Source organism: Lonchura striata, chromosome 6, assembly GCF_050655825.1.
Source record: "Lonchura striata isolate lonStrDom1 chromosome 6, ASM5065582v1, whole genome shotgun sequence".
Classification (NCBI taxonomy): Eukaryota; Metazoa; Chordata; class Aves; order Passeriformes; family Estrildidae; genus Lonchura; species Lonchura striata.
Window position 1 is genome coordinate 5,592,888 of NC_140708.1, and position 17,915 is coordinate 5,610,802.

The following is a 17,915-nucleotide window of genomic DNA, read 5'->3' on the forward strand; positions in this document are numbered from 1 at the left end:
GCTGAAAGATCCCTTAGATCTTCTCCTTCTGCTGCTTCCAGGGAAGGATGACTAAGAACAGAACTTGAAGATGTAGATTATGGATAAATGCTCCCAAAAGTCTGCTTGTAAGGAAACCTTTGCCCTTCTGGTTGTGGAAATTGGAGTGATATACTGTTTAGACAGCCAGAATGGGGGCTGGAATACCTGTGTTCTGTTCCCAGCTCTGGCTTTGGCATAGATAAATGACCTGCCAAGAGAGAATAAATAAGGTGTATGCCCTTTTTTGCTGCATGTATTTGTGTTTTTGTCTTTAGTAATCCTTTGAAGCTGTGTGAGGATTTGCTGAAAGGCATCTCATAAGATTTGTCATGGTTTTGTTCGGTTTGATCCATGCTGGAAAGCTCCATGACTGATTGAAGAGGTAGAGGGGAGGTGTAGTGAGAATCAGAAAATATAAGTGGAGTTTTGGGTGTAAAGATTCTGAGAAAGAGTGTTCTAAAAGCTGTTATTTGTTTGTGTGCAGCCCCAGTGTCCAGCACCTTGAATGAACCAAGTCTCTCATGCCTCCCATTCCTAGTTGGGAAACTTTTTGCCTTTTTCCTGAAAATGTTCTGAAATATTCGTGAGCCTTAACTGGCTGATTGTGAGAGGCCGTTGTGGGAGACAAAGCAGAAAAGCACCTTTCAGTTGGGATTCTTCCTAATCCACCTGAATTCAAAGACGTTCATCTTTGGAAAATTTGGATTTAGCCCCTCTCCTGTGGCTGTCCCAATACTGCATTTCCCCGGATCTCAAAGGCTGTATAATGAAGATGTTCAGTGGATTTTCCACATAATCAAGAAATATCACCAGAAATCCTGAGAAAAAGTCTATGACTAAACACCAAGGCTGCTGAAATAGAGGGAAATTATAGTTTTGTGTGTCACAGGTCAGATGAATGATGAGCGGGTTTTTTGCAGCTGTTTCTCCCTGAAAGCTACCTCTGGGTCACTGCTCTGGACAAACTGTAATACCAAGGCTTGTTTAGAGCAGTTATGAAAAATTCCTACTTTCCCCACCCTTCTTCAAGTACATGAGTGTTGGGAGCAGGTGACACTTTGAGCAGACACCCGAAGCTCCTGTCACTGTATTGATTCAGCTTCTGTTTGCTCTGCATCCAATACACAGCAGTGATGAATAATGCAGACATCTATTACTTAAAGTTTAATGCAGCTTTAATCGGGGTTGAACATCAAGAGGTGCAGAGGAGGCTGCTCTGCTCTGTGCTGAAGGGAAAAGATTGCAACCAGGTGTGGCTGGGTCTGTGTTGTTGGGTTGTTCCTTTGTCCCCCGGGCTGGCCCTGCTGAGGGACCCCAGGGCTGTGTCCAGTCTGGGCCCTGGAGGGGCTGGAGCGTGGCCAGGGCAGGGAAGGGAGCTGGGAAGGGGCTGGAGCCCCAGGAGCGGCTGAGGGAGCTGGGAAGGGGCTCAGCCTGGAGCAAAGGAGGCTCAGGGGGGACCTTGTGGCTCTGCACAGCTCCTGCCAGGAGGGGACAGCCAGGGGGGGTCGGGCTCTGCTGCCAGGGAACAGGGACAGGACAAGGGGAAACGGCCTCAAGCTGGGCCAGGGGAGGCTCAGCTGGGACAGCAGCAGGAATTTCTCCATGGAAAGGCTGCTCAGGCCTTGGCAGGGCTGCCCAGGGAGCTTTGGGGTGCCCATCCCTGGAGGTGTCCCAGGAAGGGCTGGAGGTGGCACTCAGTGCTCTGGGCACTGGGCACACCTGGGGCTCCATGGGCTGGGAGGGATTTTCCAACCTAAAATAATTTTGTGTTTCTTTGGCACAGCTTGTCATTTATGTGCAGATATTCACTTGCAGGTGCCTTGGTTTCTGTGACCTCTGTTTTTTCCTGTATTTATCTCAACCTGTGACAACACAGGTTCTGTACTTGTGAGGTCAGAGAGCATGTGGATGACTCTGCTGTGATCCAGGGATCTCACAGTGGAATATCAAGGCACTGCTGTCTCTTCAATGGCTTTTTTCCTTTTTGCTATGAGTATTATTTTTTTAAACAAAGGAAAAACATCCCTTTCATCAATTGTTCCCTTTGCAGAACTCAAGCCTTAAAATAATCCAGGAAGCCTTTTGTTATATAAATATACTCATCCTCCAGCTTGGCACGGAATGTGTTTGACAGAGCTGCTTGCTGAATTCTGTTTTAAACTTGAATTTCAGTGGCTATGAAGGAGAAACCCTGGGCTCAGAGAGCAAAGCAAACACTGATTGCTGTGTAATCACAGTGTAACAGGGACTATTTAAAGCAGTGAGAGCAGGGCTTTGTGCCTGGAACTCATTTTCTGTGTCTCAGTGATTTTTGTTTCAGCTTGTTACAGCCAGGTATGCTCATACCTACCACATTTAGCTCCATGGGAAGAGAGCATATGTGCAGTCTTTTGAACATATTCCTGCTTAAGTTGTTTGCTCAGGAATAGAATAGTGTGTGAATACAGCAGGGGCTTGGACTGGTTAAAAGTAAATTCCAGTGCAGAACACAAAATGGTGAGATCTCCCTTAAGTGGGCAACAGGTGGCTAGAGCACATGTTTAAATAGAAAATGAACAAAACATCACCACCAAAAAAAAAATCCCACAAACTCAAAAATCCATCAACCACAAAAATTCACCACCCTGTGAATTTCAAATAATCTTTGTTAGAAGTGGTAGCTGTTTCCTACGCACGTAAAAGCACCTTGGGGGGAATTTATGAATCATGTGGAGTTTTCCTGTGTCCTCTGTAGGCCACACGTCGATTGTGACATTGGTTTTTCAAGTCACACCTTTGGTTTGTTTTGCTGCAAGCCTGAGCTTGAAGCTGCTGCTGACTGAGGAGGTTGGACTCAGTGGTCTTGGAGATCTTTTCCAACCTAAATGGTTTGATGAATCCTCCCAATTTTTTTCCAGCTGCATTAATCAAAACTATCCAGAGAAGTAGGGATGTTAAGAGGATGCTGCAGGATGTGCCTGGGTGGTTTTGGTACAAACAGGGACAGCTTCTACCATCCCAGGTTTCTTCAGGCCCCATCCAGCCTGGCCTTGGACATTTCCAGGCATGGGGCATCCACGGCCTCTCTGGGCAATGGCATCTTTGGCATTTGCAAAACTAAAGGTTTAATGGAATTTTGGAGCAGAGATTTTATATACTCTGTTTTCAATTTGTTGAATCAATCAAGTTGGGTGTTGGTAGAGTTTTTTTAGTTACTTTATTCAGTGGCTTGGCTTGTTCTGGGTGCTGTGGATAATTTCCTTCTTGTCTCCTAATTTATTTGCCTTCAGACATGTAGCTGCTCCCATGTTTCCTGGAAAATGGAAAGGATGTGCTAGCAGGAAATGGCTGCAGTTAATGAAAATAGGTTGTACTTGCTGATGATTAATCCTTCATCCAAAAAGGGAACGTTCCCTCTTCAGCTTTGTGGCCTGAATTAGCATCTGACTGTTCCTTTGTCCTGAGGCTGGCTCTGAATGACTCCGGGATTGATTCATGGCTTAGGGCCCCCAGTAATAGGATTTCCTGTGAGGGTGTGTCACCAGTCCTTGCACAGGTTCAAAGGGAAATTGGGGTTTCCCTCCTGTTTGCATCTTCTGGACTTGTGCCCTTGGCTTTGGCTCCCTTTTCTCCCTGACTCTGGAGCCCATGAGGTTTCAGCTGGGATTTAAGGGCTGCTGCCATTCCAGCTCCTTCCAAGTGCCTCATCATCCACACAAGGCATGTGGGGACAGGGCAGGCCATGGGTCCTTGGGTTCAAGAGTGAACACAAATAAATTTAGTGCTTTCTGAAAGGCTTTCAAGTGCAGCACTGCTCTTTTACAGCTCTTTTTGCTTCCTTTGAAGGCTGAGCAGCCACCACTGAACTCGAGGCTGCAGTTCGTGACTGCTCCCTTAACAAGCAGTTAAAACATCAGCTATTACACTGATGTGCAAATGTTATTTTGTGCTGAAGTCATGCTGGAAATAGTTCAAAATGTCTTGTTTATTTGGATTCACGAGGGGCACGCTGTCTCGCTGAGCTCTAATCTTGTTTTGCTCTCTGCTTTCTTTGCAATCAGCAGAGCTGTATTCAAACCACGCTGAGAGATTTAAGGCACCTCTTGCTCTGCACCCTGGGAGCCACAGACTGAGGGCAGCACCCTGGGTTTGTGCCTTTTGGGAAAGCTGGGGTGTTAATCAGTTGTTTTTCCCCAGCCTCAGTCCTTAGATGGATGGAACAGGCTCTGTTCCTGTGTTGAATTAAACCCTCTGCCCCTGTGCCCAGGTGAGACCCCACCTGCAGAGCTGCCCCAGCCCTGGGTCCAGCACAGGAGAGACCTGGAGCTGCTGGAGAGAGCCCAGGGCAGGCACCAGGATGAGCAGAGGGATGGAGCAGCTCTGCTGGGAGGAAAGGCTGCACAACTGGGATTGTTCACCTGGAGAGGAGAAGCTCTGGGGTGACCAGATTGTATCTTGAAGGAGCCAACAAGAAAGATGGAGACTCTGTACAAGGGACGGAGTGACAAGGGGGAATGGCTTCCCAGTGCCAGAGGGCAGGGATGGATGGGATATTGGGAATTAGGAATTGTTCCCTGGGAGGGTGGGCAGGCCCTGGCACAGGGTGCCCAGAGCAGCTGTGGCTGCCCCTGGATCCCTGGCAGTGCCCAAGGCCAGGCTGGACAGGGCTTGGAGCAGCCTGGGACAGTGGGAGGTGTCCCTGCCCATGGCAGGGAGTGGAACAAGATGAGCTTTAAGGTCCCTTCCCACCCAAACCTTTCTGTGATTCTTTTAAATATCTCTTACTGGATAAGCACTGACTCATTTGGTCATTATCTTAATGACAGATGCATTTGTTTAAAATGACTCCACATTTTTGCAGTTTTACTGTTTAGCAGATAATACAGTTATTTGGATTCTTGCACAAGATGCTTTGTTTCGGTTCACTCCTTGAATGTTTTTCTCTGTGTTTGCAAGATGCATGAAAATGAAAAGGTTTTTTTTCCTGGCCTGAGCTGCCCTGCCTCTGCTGTCCCCATTCCCAGGGAGGAGTTGCAAGGCTGCCAGCAGCTGTTCTGACAGATTTTCATGTACTACTAAAGAAGACAAAAAGTTACACCTCACGTATTTTGCTGTGCAAGGATAAATACACAGCAAAGGGTGGGGGAAATATTTTTTATATGAACATATTGAGGGATTTTGTAGTGCCAACACAGGGTGTCTGCTCTGTCACCAGACTTCTGTGTGACTGTCCCAGCTATTCAAATCATGTGTGCATCCCTGCTACATCCAGGCAAGTTTAAATATCCTCCTGTCCAGAGCATGCTCCCATCTCCAGGTTCCTCCCTGCCCTTCCCTACATTGTGAAGCATCTTCACAGTCATCTCCAGACACCGACACATCACTAAATTCCCCACGCTTTGCTAAGAGTTTCTTGGAAAGCTGCTGCAGCCTGGGGAGCTCCCTGAGCTGTGTGTGGCACATCCAGAAAGGCAGAAAGGTGAGGGACAGGCTTTGCACAATGGCTGTGTCATTATTAGGGTATGTTAATGGGGTGGCTTCAGCTGTTCTGTGGGTGCTGGTGCTGATCCAGATGAGCTGAGGCAGCTCTTGGTGTCTGCCCTGCCCAGGTCCTGGTGGTCTGTGCCAGCTGGAGTGCCCTGCCCTGGTGCTGCTTCCCAAATTCAGGGGCAGCACTCAGCTTGCTCTCAATGTTTTGTTCTGATTTCCCTGCCGATGTTTTGGTCTCTGGGAAGCTTCTCAGGGAAGGCAGCTGAATACCAAGACAGTGTCTCCAGCTCTGCAGTTTTGCTGATCTGTTTGAAGTCCCCAGACAGTTGATCAGGCAAACTTGCTGCTAAATGGATGATCTAATTCCTGGTGAATGCTGTGATCACATGCATTACCCTACATCACAGAAACAATTTGAAAACCAGTGCGTACTCCTCAAGCTGTCAGCTGTCTTTCAGCACCTTCCTTGTGCTCTTTCATCTTTAAATGCTTGTGCTGAAGCTCAAATAAACTTACCTGTCAGCAGCTGCAGGGATGTCTCTTCTGTCTCCAGCTCCTAGCTGTAGCTGGCAGTTTAAAAGCTGTTTACAGAGGAGATAAAGCAAGGAGCTCTCTTGTAGCTGCTGTTTCTCCAAATGATTTTTCTTACACTCTACTAATACTCAGCACAAGGTTGTGTTGGTGCTTTGTAAGGGCTGCTCAAAGCCAGCACATGAGTTTTGTGCTCAGAACCCCTGAGGACATGGGCAGGGCAGGAAGGTTTCCCTGTACAGAGGGAAAACAGTGGGGGGAGATGGTCTGGAGAGAGGTGACATCCTGGAAAAGAATGGGACAGAGCACACAACAACCTGACTGCCTGAAGAGTGCCCCAAGCAGAGGAATGCTGTTTCACAGCCCACAGATATGTGGTTTGAATTTTACAAGGGAGAACTCTTTTGAAGCCTGAAATTCAAATCATTAGGGTTGGAAAGATCTCTGGGATCATCAAGTCCCAGCTGTGCCCAGTGCCCACCTTGTCCCCAGCCCAGAGCCCTGAGTGCCACCTCCAGCCCTTCCTGGGACACCTCCAGGGATGGGCACTCCAAAGCTCCCTGGGCAGCCCTGCCAAGGCCTGAGCAGCCTTTCCATGGAGAAATTCCTCCTGAAATTCCATATGGAATTGATGCCTTGAGAAGGCTGACCTAGAACAGAGGCTGGACAGAGTTCAAGAATAAAGCAGGGATTTATTAAAAGGATCTCCTCAATGGATCCACCTTGGGCAGCACCAGAACCCAGCCAGGGCTGCACCCAAGATGAACCAAAATGGTCCCAAAATGCACGAGTGCTCACGGGGGCTCTCCCTGGGATCAGTTCTGCTCCATTTGCACCTTGGAGCTCATTGTCCAATTCCAGCTTTAGGTTATAAAGTCCCATCCTGCTTGTTTTTCTCTCATCAGCCCATGTTGTTTGTGCTCTTGGGCCTGAGATTGGATAATTTGTCCTTGGTGCCCAGCTAGAGAAGGAATTGTTTTGTCTCCCTGCTCTGTGCAGAGAGCTCACCGTGCCTTAATGTGAAGCTCAGACCTATACACTAAAGCAGCAGAGAATCTGAAATATATAAAACCTAAACCTGAGGCATCAGAATATCTAAGAGTCTGTTTTTTTGTGGACCTGTTTATTATCTGTCTTCTCAACGGGGGGTTCTAGATGGTCATTTCAGTGAAATCCCTGTTCTCACCCTTCCTTTCTGTTACAGCATCCAAAACTGTGCAGTAGGAGTACCTGACAAATTGACCCAAGGAACAGCTTCATTTTTACACCACAGCCTTGCAAAAAACAAGTCTAAAAACTTAGATAAGTTGGCTTAATAAAACAGCAAGTATTTTTTTGCATCCTTCTGCTTCTTGCTTGTGCAAGAGGCACCATCCTTGTAAAAGTCATGGGAAATCTGAAGCTCTTCTCTGTTTACACAAACCCACCCATTGTTTCCATGTTGATGCATTGGTTGTTTAGTTTTATCTGGAGAATCCTGATACTCAGCCAGGGCCTGATTCTCTGTGGTAATTTGAGGTAGAGTGAAAATGGACACTTCAAAGCAATCCTGTGTTGTCATCCTGTGAGTTTGAGATGCTGAAAACAGGGAAAAAAAATTAAAAATTAAAAATCTGTGTCCCAGCAGGAGTTTGAAGCTACAGCTCTGCCCCTGGGTGTACTGTGAATATTAATGGCACAGAACTGTGGGGACTGTGAGCAGCAATTGGTTACTAATAAAAATCCAGGTCATTTTCTGTGCACCTCCTTAGGGGTCAATTTGCTGGTGCTGCATGAGGAAATAATAAATACAGGTGACCTAGGTATGTGTATGTGTATTTATTTGAGGTTTTATTACCAACAATGATCTTCAGCTGAGTGGAGGAAGGCACATGCACAGCCAGGGATGTGGTTAATGCCTTTTTCTGCTGCTCTGGTTTAAGAAAAGTTTTGGAAGTATCTGTTTCATGATATTGAGAAGTTACTGCATTTTGCAGGCTCTTTCCTGTCTCTAAAGCCTAATGCTTGTTTTCTGCAACACTGGCAGCATGCAAAAACATTATTAGTTTTGGGTTTTATTCTGCTCTTGGGAGGCTTTTTTCTGAATTGGGAGGTTTTTTCACTGCAAATAGCTGCAAAGTCAAAGTAGTAAATGAATAAATATTGTTAGGGAAGGAGTAGATAACAGAACAAGCTACAGTAAAAATAATTATAAAAATGACCTTTTTCTCCATGAATTTCCATGTCCTGAATCCTCCATTTCCAAAAAGAAAAAGGTTCAGCAAAGGATGATGAAGGTGATGAAAGGCATGGAACGACTGTTTTATTAAAGGAGATAAATAAAGAAATGATCATGAGGGGAAGAAGCGAGGACAGGAATGTTAAACAGATTGGGAGCTTTGCATCTTCAAGGAAGATGACTGTACCCAGCCTTCCTCATTCAAAAAAAGAACCCCAAAAACAACAAGCAAGGAAGCAATGAGCTTATAAGAGGGAGAGCTTTTCTTTGATGGTGTGCAGTTCTCCTCTGCTGCCCCAGCTCCCATTGCCCTCCTTGGCCCAGGAGCCTCCGCTGGCCCGGGGACAGCTCGGTGTCCCCCAGGTCCTTCCCCACAGAGCAAAATATCTTCCTTATTTTCCAGCACAGCCCACAAGGGCAAATCAACAAACTCAGCAGTTTTCAGAATAAAACAGTATTAAAAATTTCCTCCTACAAGTGCTATAAAACAGCCATAAAACCGGCTGCTGTTCTCATGCTATAACATGGAATATGTTTGTTATAACTTTGTGCTATTCCTGTAAGTTTAAATCATCCATATTCCCATTGCTTTCCTCCAGCAGCTCCTCCCCAGCCTGTCCTGGTGCCCAGGGTTGTTCCTGCCCAGGTGCAGGACCTGCATTCCCTTTTTTGTAAAAGGTATAACTGTCTTTTTGTAGAAACCTGAAGCTTCCTTTTTTAAGCAGGTCAGAAATAACACCCAGCTGTTGTGTAGCTGTGTAACACAGGGGCTACAACCTGGAGTAGCAGATGAAATGTGGGATTTCTTGGCTTCCAGACGATTTCCTAGTTTTGGTAGGTAATGGGAAACAGGTGAGGAATAGCAAAAGATTCAGGTGATAAAAAAGCTGGTGTTGAGGAGCAGATGATAGCAGCAGCTGTCTTGGCTGATTGGGCTGTGTTCCTTTCCCAAAATTCTGCAGTCTGGAGCGTGCTGGGAGCGGGTGGGTTGGGGTGGCAGCGTGCCAGCTGGTGCTGGGGTGATGCTCAGGTTACCCTGGTGCACTGGAGGCAGATGGGCCCCAGCAGCTCCCTGCACACTGGATTCCCAGCCTGATGCAATGTTTGGGTAGAGCTGGAACGCTGGGATTGCACCTTCACCCAGGGAGGGCAAAGGTTCCTCTCTGCACAGAGCTTTTTACTACACCCAGGGGCCTGCTTGGCTGCCATATGGAAGGACTGAATTTCCCTGGAGATTTTGCTGTTCAGCAGCGTGTGGGTGTTAGGAGGTTTTGGGAGGTGGAGGAGGATGGAGTTGGAATGAAGTCCTTTGAATCAGAGCTGTTTTGATCTGCTAGAAAGAAACTGGCTGCTGTGAAAGGAGGGGAGAAATCCTCAAACATGGGACTACTCTGGGATTTTGTGCAGAGAAGAAAGACTCGCAGCAGGAGCTGTTTGAGAATTGATCCTGGTCTGAGTGGGGTGGAAACCCAAGAGTGGTGAGCATGTGTGGGGTCAGTGACATGCTGCACACACATGCTCAACAGCCATACCTCGAAAATGGAAAGACTCTTGGTTCAGTGGGCTCCAGCCCAAGGCATGGGCTTGGTGACCTGTGTGATAACAGGAGAGTAAATTCCAAGTGATTCATCCCTCTTCTGATCTCTCTTGAACTCTGCCTGCTCGTGTCTGTTGCTGTCAAGTGGCTGCTTCTGTATTTATGAGCGAGGTGGAAACTACTGACCTGCTTTGCCTCCTCTGAAAGGCAAGTGATAGTTCTCTCTGAGATGGCAAGGGTGGTATTTCTGCATGTGCCTGGGCTAAATTTACTGTAGGGAACTGAAAAATGTAGATGGTGATGACTGCTGGAAGGGAAAGCGTGTATTTACTGCTCCGTGGCAATAGATTTATAGACAGATAGTTTGGTTTATAGATAAATATTGTTGCCTCTATTTCTGTAGCCATAAGCAATAGATTTTAAAGCCTAAACTTTGCTATAATCTGGGGACCTTTTTCCATTTTTTTCCTCTATCCCATCTGCTGAGTTCTTCACTGGTGGCTGAAGGTGTCACGTGGCGCCAGGAGAGCCAAGAGAAGTGACGCATCCCGGTATCCCATGGTAACTCTCCTTTTCCTCTGCTTTTAGCTCTTTGCTTTGCTCCCAGACAGAATAACCTGCCTGTGGGATTGCACTGCCTCTGCTCACTCGCAGGTGAAGCTGAGGTTGCAGGGTTTTTACTCCTGAAAACAGTTTGCATTCCAGAACCCAAATGGAAAGGGGAACAAAGAATACAACAAACCACAAGGCACCAAACAAACACCAGCCCCCACCAAGCCCAGAAATCTCCCAGTTCCCCACCCAAATTTCTCAACATGCAGGGTGGGAGTTTACTCTTTGTTTGCCATTCAGGATATTGAAGCTTGTCTAAGAAGTTTCTGCAAACCACAGGTAGATACCCTGCAAGTGAGGTACAATTCTCACCAAAGCTAAATTTGCAATTCAGGTCTTGCAGTTCACACAGGTTTTGCTCTTGGAAACTTGTTAGGTGAGGCTTGCTTTTTTTTTTTTTTCCCTCTTTCTTCACCACCCCCTCAGTTGTTTTTAACCTCTTGTTGCTGTATGCAGTTACGGCCTGCATTTTTGTTAGTAATATCCTACTTATCCCCGAAGAAAAGCTCATGGTTTTACATTCCAATATGTTGATATTTTTTAGAATTCTGATCATTTTTTGAAAAACAGATAATTTAATTATAGAATCATAAAATGGCTTGGGTTGGAAGGGACCATAAAGCCCTCTTATCCACCACTGCCATGTCAGGGACACCTTCCACTGTCCCAGGCTGCTCCCAGCCCTGTCCAGCCTGGCCTTGGGCACTGCCAGGGATCCAGGGGCAGCCACAGCTGCTCTGGGCACCCTGTGCCAGGGCCTGCCCACCCTGCCAGGGAACAATTAACTCATAGCCATTTTCTCCTCCCTGTCTGTAAATCCAGTGTAACTTTATTGTATTAAACCAGCCGTGGTATAACTCGCTTAGCCTGAAACTGGGGGCTGCAAATGAAGTAGCTCCTTACCAGGTGTAAACAGTGAGTAAAGCCCTTGCAGTGAGAGACCTCATACCTGGTTTTGTATCCTGTTTCCAAACTCTTCTGTGCCTGTTTTCTGTGTGCACTGAAGCACAGCTAAAGCAATGTGTGTCTGGTTTAACTCTGCCCTGCCGATTGGATTTTCGCTTTAGGGCACAGCTTTCACAAACCCAATTTATCCTCAGGGAGGAAGAGAAAAAAAACTGCTTTTGCTCACACATAGTCCCCGTGTAGTGGAGGAGTTGGTGGTGAAGTTTTTCAGTGTGGCAGGATTTGCATTCCTGTTGCCACAGCTACAAGTGAGCTCACAGCATTTCAGCCCCTCCGCCGGGGACGAGCAGGAGTTTTTGGCGTGAAGGCACCAGTGCACCCAGATGACTCATTCTGGTGTGTCCAAGGGCTGGGGAATCACTTCTTGAATGGGAGAGGATGCCGTGGTGTGCGGGGGAGGAGGCAGAGACGTAGCCTGAGCAGTTTGGGGCTGCCTGGATTTGGGGCACGAGCTGGGAGATGTGTGCTGGAAGAGGCTGCTGAGCTGTCACCTGATGCACACCATCCCTGCGGGCACCTGGATGTTGGGAAGTATCCCAGGACTTCTTTGATGTGCTTCCTCTGGCTTTGCTCCAAGCAGGTATTTAGTACAAATCTCTCTTCTCCCTTCTGTTCCATTTCAGTTCCTGGCAGTCCATCCTGCTGCCCTGGGTTTGCATGGGGACTGCTGCTGCCTGGGTAAATCCAAACAATAGCCTGCTTGTGGCAGCTGAAAGTGGTGCTGGAAAAAATAAATCCCTCTTCTGTAGTTGCAGGAAAAAAACAAGCCTGTGTGCAGCAGGAAGCAGCAAGATTCTATTAACTCATACTTTTAATTTTTTTCCCTGTCTCTTCTGCACAGTCTGATGATTTAAGCATAAACTGCTCAGGACAAGTCCTTGGCCTGTTATTTAGTTACTGATCACTTGTGTGGCAGGGGGTTGGGAGGTTACCCAAACCATTCTGCACTTTAGGGTGCATGTCGCAGGATGGTTACCCTGAATCCAGAGATTTGCCCTTGTAACCGTTGTAAATAAGTGTGGAATACTTAATAAGGAGATAATTACCTTCATCTAGGTAAGATTTACAAACTTTGAGCTGTCTTGATGTCAGGTTTCTTCCTTTTCCCCACTAAAAGCCTGGCTGGCAGATGCCTTTCACCTCCAGGATTGCCTGCTCCTCGTGTAATTAGTGTTTCATAAGCTGCCTGCAATGGCCTTTTCCTGCTGATTCTTACCCTTGGAATGGTTAACAAGAAGCTATTTCCTCTATGTCATCATATGCAAAGTACTGCTGTGACACTGCTAAAAAGTCTTAGACCTGTGGTGTGAGACAGAGGTCACAGGGACAGAAAAGCTGGAGATGGGAGAGAACTGTGATATGTGGCCAGCTCAGTTAATCCAGAGATCTGAAACTAAAGGGAAGACTGAATCAGAAGTGTGACATCTTTTTTCCCAACAAACAGCTGTAACTTGTCACACAGGTCACTTCACTGGCATCCTGTCTATTGACCTGGGCTCATTTAAAAATTGCATTATTGCACTTGCTTGGTGCTGTTGAGGTTTTGAATTTCTATGTTTGAAAGTGCTTTTGTATTGATGATGTGCTTAAGGTTTTTTTGCTGTGTTGGAGGCCTTTTTCTGCTGTCACTTGTTATTTTTGGAGCTATGGGTGTGTAGGTTTATGGATTAAAATAAACAAGGAGGGGGAGAACCCTCTAAACAAAGCCCAACTGCGAGCTCAGGAATCAAACTGCAACTCTGACACAGAGGGAGGACGAGGATTTAGGGCAGCACAGACACAGAGTGAGGTCTCCAGAGGATGTCTTTGGACAGGCAGGAGGGATGATACCTCCAGAGAACTATGCCTTTTCTGATCTCTAGGTCGAGGATAGGGGCATCTCCACTTTGTGTGCACTCTGGAAAAGACTTGGAATAGGGAAATTCAGCTTGTATTTGACAAGGAAATGCCAGGTCCCATAGCAGGTGGATCAGGAGATCAAACTGAGGGGCCACTGGCCACCAAAGCTGTAGGAAGGTGCATTTTTCAGCTTATGGCAGTCCCATCCGTGTGTGGTAAGCTTGTAGGGTGGACAGGGAAGCTAAACAGCGAAATTATGGATTTGTTACTTGGATTGATGATAAAATGGAAGAAGACTCTAGGCTATAATACAGCCAGGAGGGCCAGAATTGTGAGACACAGGAATAGTTCTTCTCACTGCTTTTTTTGGACAAGGCTGGCCAAGGAATAAAGGTCAGAATTACTGGGGAAAGCCTTTTGGCACCAGCACTCTGCAAGTGAAGTTTATCCCTGCAGGCAGCTGCTCACCCCAGCAGCCCAATTTTGGCTTTTGTTGTTTGGTTGTTTGTTTTTTCTTCTCTTAGTAACTCTCCAAAACACACTGCAGGGTGTCTGGTTGCACCTAAGGGATTACCTTTGTGGGCAGGAGCATAAAGAAGAACAGAGCTGCTGTCCTGGAGATCTTAATTTGTAGTTCTGCCTGGAGATTTTGGGCTAGCTGTGGTCCCTGTGCCACTGTGATGAGTCTCTGCAGGTGACACCAGCTGCACAGTGTCTGGCTGCTCTCACTCTTGTCCAAAATCTCACTCTTGGTCCAAAATCCACAAGGATTTTGTGGTCTGTTCCCCTGTTAGAAACCAAAAAAGTGGGTCTGGGCATGAAAATTATTGTGGAACCGTGACTGTATCTGGTTTGGATGCATAAAGATGCAATTAAGGCTTGAGAGAAATGTTTTGAACACTTCTGGAGATTTTGGGTGGATGAAAGAGCTCTGTGGGATCCAACAGAGCCTGGGGAAGTGCTTACCAGAGTGTATTGGCACAAGGTATCCCTGTGTTCCTTGAGTTCCTTTCACCATGAAAAGGCAAATTAAAAAGGGGTTTCTGCTGCCCAGTGGGTTCTGTGGGTATTTATATTGGACAGTGTTGGTTCCCATGGGAATCCTTGTCCCTTGCTTTCTAAGAGACTTGTTTTGATCTGACATCGTGGTGGGATTTAATGCTTCCAGTACAAGAAATTAAACAGAGATTTAAAAATAAAAATATCTCCCAAATCTCAGAAAGACTTTTGAACCAGCACAGGCAGGAGAGAATCCCTGTGTGGATTATTTGCTCTCTTGGGTTTTGATCTTGTTTTATTATTGGCCCTAAAAATGTCCAGAGGTTAAAATTAGAATAACAAACATTTACAAGGGATTTTTTTTACGGTCAGCTTTCATTTAGGACTGAAAGCCCTGGAAAGCCTGGTCCATTTTGGGATGCTGAAGACAAAGTGAGTTTTTTCCTGTTTTATTTTAGAACTGCATGATGGATGTGGAAGTTTGAATTTTCCTTTATTTAGCAGTGTACCAAAACCAGTCTGTTGCTGTATAAACAAAGGGTCACATTCATAACAGCAAGAGCAACTAAGCAAGGGCAGTGACTTAGAGGGGGAAGATGTTGGTATTGCAAGTGTTTAATGAATAATGGAGGTCTTTTGTGTCAAAATCTTTCTGCATTTGTAACATATTGACCAGACAAAGTCCTGCAGCATTTCTTAGGCAGGAGGGAGAGCTACTGTGTTCTCTCTGTCACACTGCCCTGTTAAAGGAACACCGTTCCTTTTGTCACCAGATGAACCATCCTAAACTCTGTTGGGGTTTCTGTTGGGCAGTGAAAAGCCTGGCTGTGCTGTGTTGGTTTATGGTTGGTCACCATCCTTGCCCTCAGTGTGGGTGTAAGGATGTTCCCTCTGCTTCAGTTCCTGCTTTTTTTGATTCAGGGCCACTCCAAAAATACATCTTGGGTATGTAGCTGCCTCAGGTGATACCCAGGCTCCAGATCTGCTTCTTTGGGGCAGGATGGAGTCCTGGCTGCCTCTGGATTGATGTTCAATTTCAATATATAATAATTTCTCTTCATGTGTGTGTGCCTGTGGTTTTAGTTCCCAATTGTTCCTTTCTCTGCCAGCAGCATCCCAGGATCCTTGGGGTGGATGGCACAGCAATGTGCTGGACATGCAGCATCCCTGATTCCCCCTTGGTTTGCTTTGTTCTGGGTTTCAATGCCACCTATAACCTCCTGGTAATGTCCTCCAGCAGGGTGACACAGAGACAGGGCTGGTGATGCTTGGCTGACAGTGAGGAGCTGAGTTGGGCTGTAATTAGCAGCCTCTCCTTTCCCTTGCAAGTCCAGAGTAGTTCTTTCTGTGTTTTGTTGCTTCTGCTTTATGGGGTTTAATTCAGTATGAAACAGTGGCTTGTGCTACCCAAAAGTCCTGTATAAATGGGATTTGTTGTGTGCCCCGAGTGCCACAGGTGTAAGGCAACTCCTCAGCCTCCCCAGGAAGAGCTGCTTGGATGGTTGGAGATGCTGGTCTAGTCTTCAAGTTCACAGCTGCAGGAATTTTAAAGATGAATCTGTGAGCTGAGGACCTGAGCCCCTGTGTGGATCTTTGCAGGGAATGTGTGTTGTTTTGGGGCTGCCTTTGTGCACCTACTCATGGAATCCCAGAACAGTAGAAGGAACCCTAAAGCCCATCTCATTTCACCCCTGCTACAGGCAACAACACCTTCCACTGTCCCAGGCTGCTCCAAACCCCAAAGTCCAGCCTGGACTTGGGCACTGCCAGGGATCCAGGGGCAGCCACAGCTGCTCTGGGCACCCTGTGCCAGGGCCTGCCCACCCTGCCAGGGAACAATTCCTTCCCAATATTCCATCCATCCCTGCCCTCTGGCACTGGGAAGCCATTCCCTGTGTCCTGTCCCTCCATCCCTTGTACAGAGTCTCTCTCCATGTCTCTTGTAGCTCTTTCAGGCCACAATTTGGTCACCCCAGAGCTTCTCCTCTCCAGGTGAACAATCCCAGCTGTGCAGCCTTTCCTCCCAGCAGAGCTGCTCCATCCCTCTGCTCATCCTGGTGCCTGCCCTGGGCTCTCTCCAGCAGCTCCAGGTCCCTCCTGTGCTGGCCCCAGGGCTGGGGCAGCTCTGCAGGTGGGGTCTCACCTGAGCACAGGGGCAGAGGGGCAGAATCCCCCCCTCCCCTGCTGCCCACGCTGGGGCTCAGCCCAGGGCACGGGGGGGTTCTGGGGCCCAGCTCTCACCCCCAGCACCCCCAGGTCCTTCTCCAGGGCTGCTCTCAGACACTTCCAGCCCAACCTTTTGTGTTATACTAGAATCCAGCTTGGTAGCCACAAGAGGAACAGTCCATAAAACCTTTCCAAGCTCCTGGATGGAACCATGGTATGGCCATAGACCCTACCAGAAAATGCACCTGGTTGGGGCAGGGCCTGGGCCAGCTGACCCCAGCAGTCCCTTGTGACGTGGAGCATCTGGGTTTGGTGACACCAGGCTGACACTGGGAGAACACCCATGGCAAGAAGCCAGAACCGTGCATGGCCTTAAATCCTTGTGAACCAATGCTTGCAGGGAGTCAGTTTAAAACTGCACTGGTGCCTTTCTCTTTAGCTGTGTGAAGAGACCTCGAGTGCCCTGGCCCCAGCTGTGCCAGCTGCCAGCACAGCAGAGCCCAGCTGGGCTCTCCCTGTCCCTGCTCTGCCCCCAGTGTATGTGCAAAGAGAGGAGGAGGAGGTGTGCTAAACTGAGAACCAGGCAAGGCAAATGCACTGACAGTTACAGAAAAACATGTTTTATTGGGAGCTTTTGGACAAAAACCTGGATATTGCATGGACTCTTCCCTGTCCCTCCTTTTTAGGGTGAAATATTGATAGGTAAGATCAATTCTGTACAGTTTTGCTGATTTCTCTCACTTGGCCTCTTTTTGCTAGACCACTTCCAGCTGTGGGAACAGGGTATGCTGGACATTTAAAGAAATTACAACTTTCATTTATCTTTTGGCCTTAAAATAAAAAAACTTTAGTATTTCTGTTGTTTTACACCAGCAAGAAGTAGTTGCCTGCTAAGTTAATGAAGATTTTGGCTTGAAAACTTAAATGATATCCATGTCTGACTCTTCTTGCATTGTTATAAGAAGGATAATCATCCTCTGGTTTTTAGAGGTGTAACAGAGCATTTGTGGAGCTGAGGGCTTTTTTAAAGCGTTCATCCCAATGGTGATGTTTGAGGAAAAAAAAAAGGGCAAAAGGAAAGCAAAACTCAGGGAGAGGGAGACTGTAAGGGATCTTTATGGAATGTGAGTGATGAAACACCTCCTGACTGGTCTGTTGCCAGTCTCTGACCCCTGTGTCACATTGAGAAAGCAGAAATGGAGTCAAATCACGGCCAAGGGCTGGGAACTGAATCTCAACCCCAGGCGTGAGACAGGGCCCATGTCAGGTGCTCCTGCTGAGCTGGGCTGTGACTGTCAGCCTGTGACACTGTGGCACTGTGCCTTACACAGGGCTGAGCTGCTGCTTCTGAATTCCTGTGGCTCTCACAAATGATGTCAGGCTGTGAGAGTGGACTGGCTGAAGGCTCCCAGGATCACAGCCCAGCTGAGCTTGGCATGGACCTCTAGAAGGTCCATGGACCTTTGGAAGGTCACCTTGTTGAGCAGGGTCACCCAGAGCTGCTTGTCCAGGGCCTTTTGCCAGATTCTCTTTGTGTCTCTTTCCCACTGAGGAGTG

At 47.3% G+C, this 17,915-nt stretch overlaps 1 protein-coding gene across 7 annotated transcripts in view; it reads left to right on the forward strand.

The window, feature by feature from the left end:
• The window catches only part of SGMS1 (sphingomyelin synthase 1), an 88,653-nt gene that overhangs the window by 24,494 nt on the left and 46,244 nt on the right, over positions 1–17,915 (forward strand). For 2 of the 7 annotated variants that reach the window (XM_085583981.1, XM_085583982.1), the window contains exon 3: positions 506–11,934. The exons of 4 other annotated variants lie outside the window; for them this stretch is intronic. The gene's annotated coding sequence lies outside the window, so the exon portion shown is untranslated. Of the gene's footprint in view, positions 1–53; positions 11,935–17,915 lie in introns of those variants that run through there. One more of the 7 variants, XM_085583979.1, reaches the window with a different exon arrangement.